Source organism: Trachurus japonicus, chromosome 16, assembly GCF_045865225.1.
Source record: "Trachurus japonicus isolate A0001 chromosome 16, Traja_1.0".
NCBI classification, from domain to species: domain Eukaryota; kingdom Metazoa; phylum Chordata; class Actinopteri; order Carangiformes; family Carangidae; genus Trachurus; species Trachurus japonicus.
This window is the reverse complement of record NC_140922.1, coordinates 35290470-35298219: the sequence shown is the minus strand read 5'-3', so window position 1 is coordinate 35298219 and position 7750 is coordinate 35290470. Positions and strand designations below refer to the sequence as shown.

At 38.3% G+C, this 7750-nt stretch overlaps 1 protein-coding gene across 1 annotated transcript in view; it reads right to left on the bottom strand.

The window, feature by feature from the left end:
* Nucleotides 1–7492: 7492 nt before the first annotated feature.
* The window catches only part of cmtm7 (CKLF-like MARVEL transmembrane domain containing 7), a 7303-nt gene continuing 7045 nt past the window's right edge, over nucleotides 7493–7750 (bottom strand). Inside the window, exon 5 of the mRNA XM_085803450.1 lies at nucleotides 7493–7750. This exon is cut by the window's right edge and continues 339 nt beyond it. The gene's annotated coding sequence lies outside the window, so the exon portion shown is untranslated.

Genomic DNA, 7750 nt, shown 5'->3' with positions numbered 1-7750 from the left:
AAGAGAATAAAGTCGTACATTTCCTACGAGAAAAAAGTCATAAATTTAAGAGAATAAAGTCGTAAATTTAAGAGGATAACATTGTACATTTTCTACGAGAAAAAAGTTGTAATATTACGAGAATAAAGTCGTAAATTTACGAGAATAAAGTCGTACATTTCCAACGGGAAAAAAGTCATAACATTACAAGAATTAAGTTGTAAATTTACGAGAATAAAGTCGTAAATTTACGAGAATAAAGTCGTACATTTCCTACAAGAAAAAAGTCATAACATTACGAGAATAATGTCGTACATTTCCTACGAGAAGGAAGTCATAACATTGCGAGAATAAAGTCGTAAATTTACGAGAATAAAGTCGTACATTTCCTACGAGAAAAAATTCATAACATTACGAGAATAAAGTCGTACATTTCCTACGAGAAAAAAGTCATAACATTACGAGAATAAAGTCGTACATTTACGAGAATAAAGTCGTACATTTCCCACGAGAAAAAAGTCATAGCATTACGAGAATAAAGTCGTACATTTCCTACGAGAAAAAAGTCATAACATTACGAGAATAAAATCGTAAATTTCCAAGAATAAAGTTGTACATTTCCTATGAGAAAAAAGTCATAACATTACGAGAAAAAAGTCGTAAATTTACGAGAATAAAGTCATAAATTTACAAGAATAAAGTCGTAAATTTACGAGAATAAAGTCATAAATAAAGTCATAAATTTACAAGAATAAAGACGTACATTTCCTACGAGAAAAAAGTCGTAAATTTAAGAGAATAAAGTCGTACATTTCCTACGAGAAAAAAGTCATAAATTTAAGAGAATAAAGTCGTAAATTTAAGAGGATAACATTGTACATTTTCTACGAGAAAAAAGTCGTAATATTACGAGAATTAAGTCGTAAATTTACGAGAATAAAGTCGTACATTTCCAACGGGAAAAAAGTCATAACATTACAAGAATTAAGTTGTAAATTTACGAGAATAAAGTCGTAAATTTACGAGAATAAAGTCGTACATTTCCTACAAGAAAAAAGTCATAACATTACGAGAATAAAGTTGGAAATCTACGACTTTATTCTCAAAGTTTGTGTTGTTTTTATTTGTCAATGTGGCCCTAATACTCCGTCGTACTTTGAACATCATTGAAGCTGCATAAAAAATTCTTCCTGGTCAGTACTTTCAGAATAAGAGCGTGACACTGAACTGGTGCGATGAGCCTTTAATTCAGAACATGCAACAAATCACAGCTTGTTTAAAAAAAAATGTAAAAAAAAACCCAACACAAGTCATGTGATGTGACATTAACACTGTGAACACCTTCATCCTCCTCCTCCTCCTCCTCCTCCTCCTCTGGGAGCCGTGGCCCCGTGGACCAATCAGCTTTCAGCTCTCAGCAGGTCACATGACCCGTCTGCACTTCAACACAACATTAAGGCACTTTGGAGAAAAATGGAGACAAGTGAAAAACGATCAGTGTGAGTGAGCGGCTCGGGGAGTCGCTTCCTGTCTGAGCGCCGGTGCTGATCTGATCTGATCTGATCTGAGGTCAGTCTGAGCTGCAGCAAAAAAAAAAAAAAACGTTCAAGTCCTTTTGAACTTCAAAGAGAGAAAATGTGAAAAGATCGAAGGTTTAAAGGGGAAAAGCACCGTTTATCTAGATAAAGATTCATTTGGTTTGAATGTTTGTTGAGCAGCTAATGTTGCTAAAGCTAATGCTGAGTTTAGATACTTGACACTTTACTGTGAAACATCTTGTAACTTTATTTTGAAAAGCGCTCTATAGACCGAATCTCCTTGTTGTTTACATTCTACTTCCTGGTAGAAAACCAGCACGTAATTTGAATGAGATCAATAGTAACGAACGAGAGTTTAGCTATATATCATATTTTTCACGCCCTATCACCGTTTAGACAAATCTGAAATGATTGAAGAAACATTACTATTTCTGTGTGTGTGTTTTGTGTTGCTATGTGTTGTATTTATTCAGTTTGGGGGAATCACAGAGTCTAGAAAGCATCAGTGGCTCAGCTGACAGGGACAGCTAACGGTAGCTAAGCTAACGGCGGTAGCTAAGCTAATGGTGGTAGCTAAGCTAACGGTAGCTAAGCTAACGGCGGTAGCTAAGCTAACAGCAGGACGTCAGCTGTTAAAACCCTCCCGTTGTGGGACACCACATGAAACTACTCCAGTTAGCTCAGTCATGTTGGAACTCAGATATCCGCTGGAGAAAATATTTTTTCATGGAGCATTTATTGAGTCACTGAGTTATTAAAGTTAAACAGGTAGCTAACCGTTAGCCACGCTAATCTATGATAACCATGACTAATTACAAAAATGTGCACACATAAATAGCAATTTTTGTCCAATCATTGGTTTTATAAACTTTACAAACATCAGATTAGTCTAAACGGCGATATAGTGACATGAAAAATTAGATATATATAGCGAAACTCTCGTCCGTCACTATTGTTCTCATGCTGGTTTTCTACCAGGAAGTAGTTGTAAACAACAAGGAGATTCGTCCCCTACAATAAATAAGATTTGACTTGTTTTTAATAGGAGAGTAAATCTCTTTGACCTGACCCCGGATCAGCACCGAACCTCCGACCCTCTGGACTCTCCGGTCGCCTCAGTATAAGATACAAACATGGCAAAAATAAATAATGTAAACAGTCTGGTTGGTTGGTTGGTTGGTTGGTTCTGATCCGGACCGAACCAGACCAGACCGGACCAGACCAGATCCACTCGGGTCCAAAACCAAAGATGGAAAAACATCCAAAACTGTAAACTGGGCCAGAAACCGATGGAAAAAACCCGTTTATCAAAAAGTTTCCAACAATAGAAAATCTGAGCGAGGTCATGTCATGCAAACTGAGCAGGAAGTGACCGAGTGTGTGACATTCAGTGGCGGCGTTGGCGTGGAGACGGTGGCGTTGGCGTGGAGACGATTGATCAGTTTGATCAGTTAAAGGTGAGCAGAGCGAAGCAGCAGAGGAACTAAAACAAAGAAGCAGCAGTTTGAAAGACGGTGCCCCCCCCCTCTAAACGCCCAGTGGACCGATCCACATAACATCCACCTGCTTTGAGTTTAAAGGGATAGTAGCATTTTTTTTTTAAGTGGGGTTGTATGATCTACAAATAGCCCCTAAGTACTTTAATTGCAGTAGAAGACTCTCTGCACTCCTCCCGTTAGCAACGCCAGCCCATAATAGCCCTGCCCAGAGATTTACAACATACAGTGTTGTGAACAGACCCAAAGAAACGGCCTATTTTCACGGCCTAAAAGAGGTTTTACCTGAAAAAAAAAACACAGTTCCATTGTTCGCTATAATATAATTTTTTCCAGCCCTTCAAAGTGCAGGAAAAACACAGTTTTTATTTTAGCGAACAATGGAACTGTGTATTTTTTTTTCTTTTAGGCCGCGAAAATAGGCCGTTTCTTTGGGTCTGTTCACAACACTGTATGTTGTAAATCTCTGGGCAGGGCTATTATGGGCTGGCGTTGCTAACGGGAGGAGTGCAGAGAGTCTTTTACTGCAATTAAAGTACTTAGGGGCTATTTGGAGATCATACAACCCCACTTTAAAAAAAAAAAATGCTACTATCCCTTTAAAGCTTCAGGACTGATTCAATGACACTCTGTAAAAATCAGCGTTGTGATCGATTTGGCTCGTTTTGATCTGTTTTCACATCTCAATTGTCTTTTATTTTGAAAATGAACCCCTCCTGATGGGTTTCCTGTAGGTTTCTACTCAGATCTGAAGCTTCGACCAGAGATTCTTTTTTTTATTATTATTGATAAATCTATAAATCTACTGATCAGTTTCAGGAGAAATGCCATTACGTAATGTTTCTTTAGATCTGATCAATAAGTTAATTGATGACTCTGTCTGTCCCACAGTGCAGCAGCTTCACGTCCAACACCAGAAGACAAAAGTAAATAGTTAGAATTAGTTCAGAAAATCTAAAACGTCCCCATGAGAGACATTCACTTTTAGTCCAATCAAACATCAACCTTCCTAAGACCTCTGTCCTAAGTCCTCTGTCCTAAGTCCTGTGTCCTGTGTCCTCTGTCCTAATTACTGTGTCCCCTCACTAGGACAAGTGGTGTCTGATGGACACTAGTAAGGCAGTGAGGAAACAGTCTGGAAACAGGAAACGGCAGGAGAGATTTTCACAATAAGAGCACAGACCGCTGCCAGCTCTAGCAGCCGGAGACAAAACTGTTTTTTTTTTATTCTATAAACATTTCTCAGAGATGGAAACACTGCAGTGGCAGAAACGATCTGATTGGTCAGTTTGAACCCTCAGTCTGCTTTCTGATTGGCCGGCTAACTGGTGACTGTATATAAAAGATTTAAATGGCACTGATTCCAGTGTGTTGACACGTACGCACATTATTGTTTAATTATTCCTCACTAACAACACTTTACACTAATTTACAGTTAAATTACTACATAAAGCCAGTGTGGCTAAAGCTAGTAAACTATACTATCCTCGCTAAGACGTAAGATCATCTTGATATTATCAACAGTAAGACCACGTTTTTAGCTTATTAGCTAATTATTGTTGATATTATCAATAATAAGGCAAAGTTTGGCTTAAATGATCTCATAAAGTGGCTAATTGGTTTAATTATTCCTCTTTCTGTCACAGCTAACGACACTGATGCTGTTGTTTTATCGTAACTACTTTACTACGACATGCAGCCAGTCAGGCTAAAGCTAGCTAGCTAGCTAACTATCCTTGCTAACAGGTAAGTTCACCTTCACATGATCAATAACAAGGCCATGTTAGGTTTGAATTAGCTCATTGGTTGAAATATTTATGACATAGGCCTACTATTTAAGTGGCTAGCTGGATTAGCTTCTGGCTATCTAACAAATGGCATGGCTCGCTAGCTGGATTAGCTTCTCCAGCTAACCTAACGTGGCTAATAGTTTATTTGGCTGTTTTCAGTTGAATGTTGATCAGAAATGTTTATAGAACTGAAAAAAAAACAAACTTGTTTGTTTTGTTTTGTTTTGTCCAGAGACACTGATTGGTCAGAAACTACGGAGCGGTGGGTCACATGATGTGGAAATTCACGTGCACATCGTCATTAAAATACCTCTAGGATAAACAGATTGTGATTTGTCTGATCACAGATCAATGACGGGCGTCAGACGAACAGTGAAAGCAACACAACATGCAGAGACAGATTCAGGACGAGAGACGTTGCCTCAGATTTAAATGTTGTGCTTCAACAGTCAGAGAGAAAAAAGTAGAAAAGCGAACAAACATGCGGTGATTGTTTGATTTAAGTGCAACACGTCAGATATTTACAGATTTCACTGTTTGTCAGAGCCAGACATCGATCTGTGTCTTTGTTTAGTCCACCTTTTTTTTTTTTTTACAAGTTATTTTTATTATTTAATTTAAAAGTCAGATGCTCTATGAACAATGTATGTATGTAAACTGATCCACACATCTCTAAGAGTTATTGATCCACAGAGACGTTAACTCTTTATATGTTCATTATTAAAGTCTGTTGTTTTATCTTTTCATGAAGACGTCTGATTCATCTAGAGGTAGATTTTATTCATCTGTACAAGTTTTATTCATTAGTTGGCTTGTTTTGTTTGTCCACATTAAATCTGTATTGATTATTGACCATATTTATTGAGTAGAAATTGTATTTATCAGTAAAAACCTTTAATTTTCTGTTTGTGCTTTACTAATAGGCCTACCTAATGATTCATCATTAATTTATATAATTTGTTTTATTAGTTTGATTGTTTCTGTTTATCTGTAGCCTACAGGTTCTTCAGATTCTTTAATATCGGTCATTATTTTACATTTATTCATTATTAATCTTATTTAAATGTTGAACTTGTGCACATGTTTCCACCTCAGTGACGGTCTGTGTGGTTTGAGCCCTGTGAGCCACCGTAGAGACGCTGCTCCGTGTGGTGGAGCTGATTCTGTTTGTGCTTCAGTCGTCACTGAACTTGAATTTAAATATTGAAAAAGCACCAAGAAGAGTTGTTGTTGTGTCTTTGTGTAACACTGGTGGAGGTGAACGCAGCTCAGAGTCTGATACTAAAGAACTAAAAGGCTGAAGCAGCTAATCGATCGATTGAAATGAGTTTAAAGTGATGCATCATGGGAGTTCCTGCCCCACCCACCACACAGAGTAATAATTTACCCATGAATACCTCAGATCAATGGCACATTCATCATGTTCAGCACAGCAGTGAAACCACTGTTTAAAGGCCTCGACATCGTCTTCATCTTCATCATCCTTAACTGTCTACGAGCTAACTGGCTAAAAGCATTTTCATAAAACAGCAGAAACACAAACACAATTAAAGCTCTTAATGTGAAACAGCAGCTGGCACAGAGGGAGATTAGTGCATTAGTCTGGGACTATTTTCTTCAGTGGCGGATTCATCCACAGTGTTTTGGGGCACACTTCACTTGTCTGTGGATCGGTTTTCGACAATAAGAAAAATACAGATCAGCAGTTTTTCTTCTTTTTCTTCTTGGTTTGTGTTGTTAGCATGCTAATTATTATTTTTTTTGTTCCACTGGTTCAATCCACATTAACGAACGATTAGCATGCTATTGTTGTTGTTTTTTGTGTTGTTTTTTTTAGCACACGTTAGCATTAGCCCCTGAGTAAGGTTTTAGCATGCTAACAGAGTCATTAGCATGCAAGCTAGTTCCTGTAAAATATTAGCTTGTTGATGTTTGTTAGCACACGAGAGTGACGACGACGACAGAGTCACAGTTCACATACTTCCTCTAGTACTCGCATGTAGTACACTGTAGACTCATGTAGTACACAGTATACACGTGTATGTAGTACACAGTATACTAATGTGGTACACTGTATACCCACATCTAGCACACTGTACACCAATGTATTACAATGTGTACTCATGTAGTACACAATGTAGTACAAGTAGTGCGCAGGATACACACATATAGTACCTACATGTAGTATGCAGTATAAACACTTGTACTACACTGTATACCAAAGTAGTACACGGTGTACACTCATGTAGCACACGGTATACTCACATGTAGTAGCCTACACTGTGTAGTCTACTCATGTAGTACACTGTATACACATGCAGTACACAGTGTAGGCTACTAACACAGTGTTATGTCGTCATGACGACCACCACAACATGTGACCATGATTGTCGCTCGCCAAAATGTCCGCCGCCTCACGTGTTCAATGTGACATCGACGTCGTCTTGACGCCATTTATAAAACTTTGAGTGTATTCTGGCCCCTCCCCTTTTTTTGCCACGCAGCCAAGATGGCCGCCGTGGAGGGAGGGGTTTTTGTAACTTCCATCCCCATCCGGGAAGTGAGTGAAACGAGACTTTGTGAATATAGCTATTAGTGTGCTAGCAAAATTAGCGTAGCGAGCTAACAGGGCTAAATACTGTTTACAAAGTGTTTTCCAGGCTGCGTTCAATAATAATAAAACTGAGCAGAATTAATTAAAACCGTGTGGGCGTGGCCAAACGGAAAACATCTGACTGGTTTATGGCACTCGACAGGAAATTAGTAATTGTTCCTTTTAAAACGCAGATTAAAACTTTTCTAAATAGCAGCGGGAAAGTGAGGGGGGGGGGGGCAGCAGGAATCATGGGAAATGTAGTTGTAACGGAAGGTTTTAAAATGTGACACTGAGCACCTTTAACTGTGGATTCAGAGGTTTGTTTGATAAAGACTCAATTAGGGATTTAAA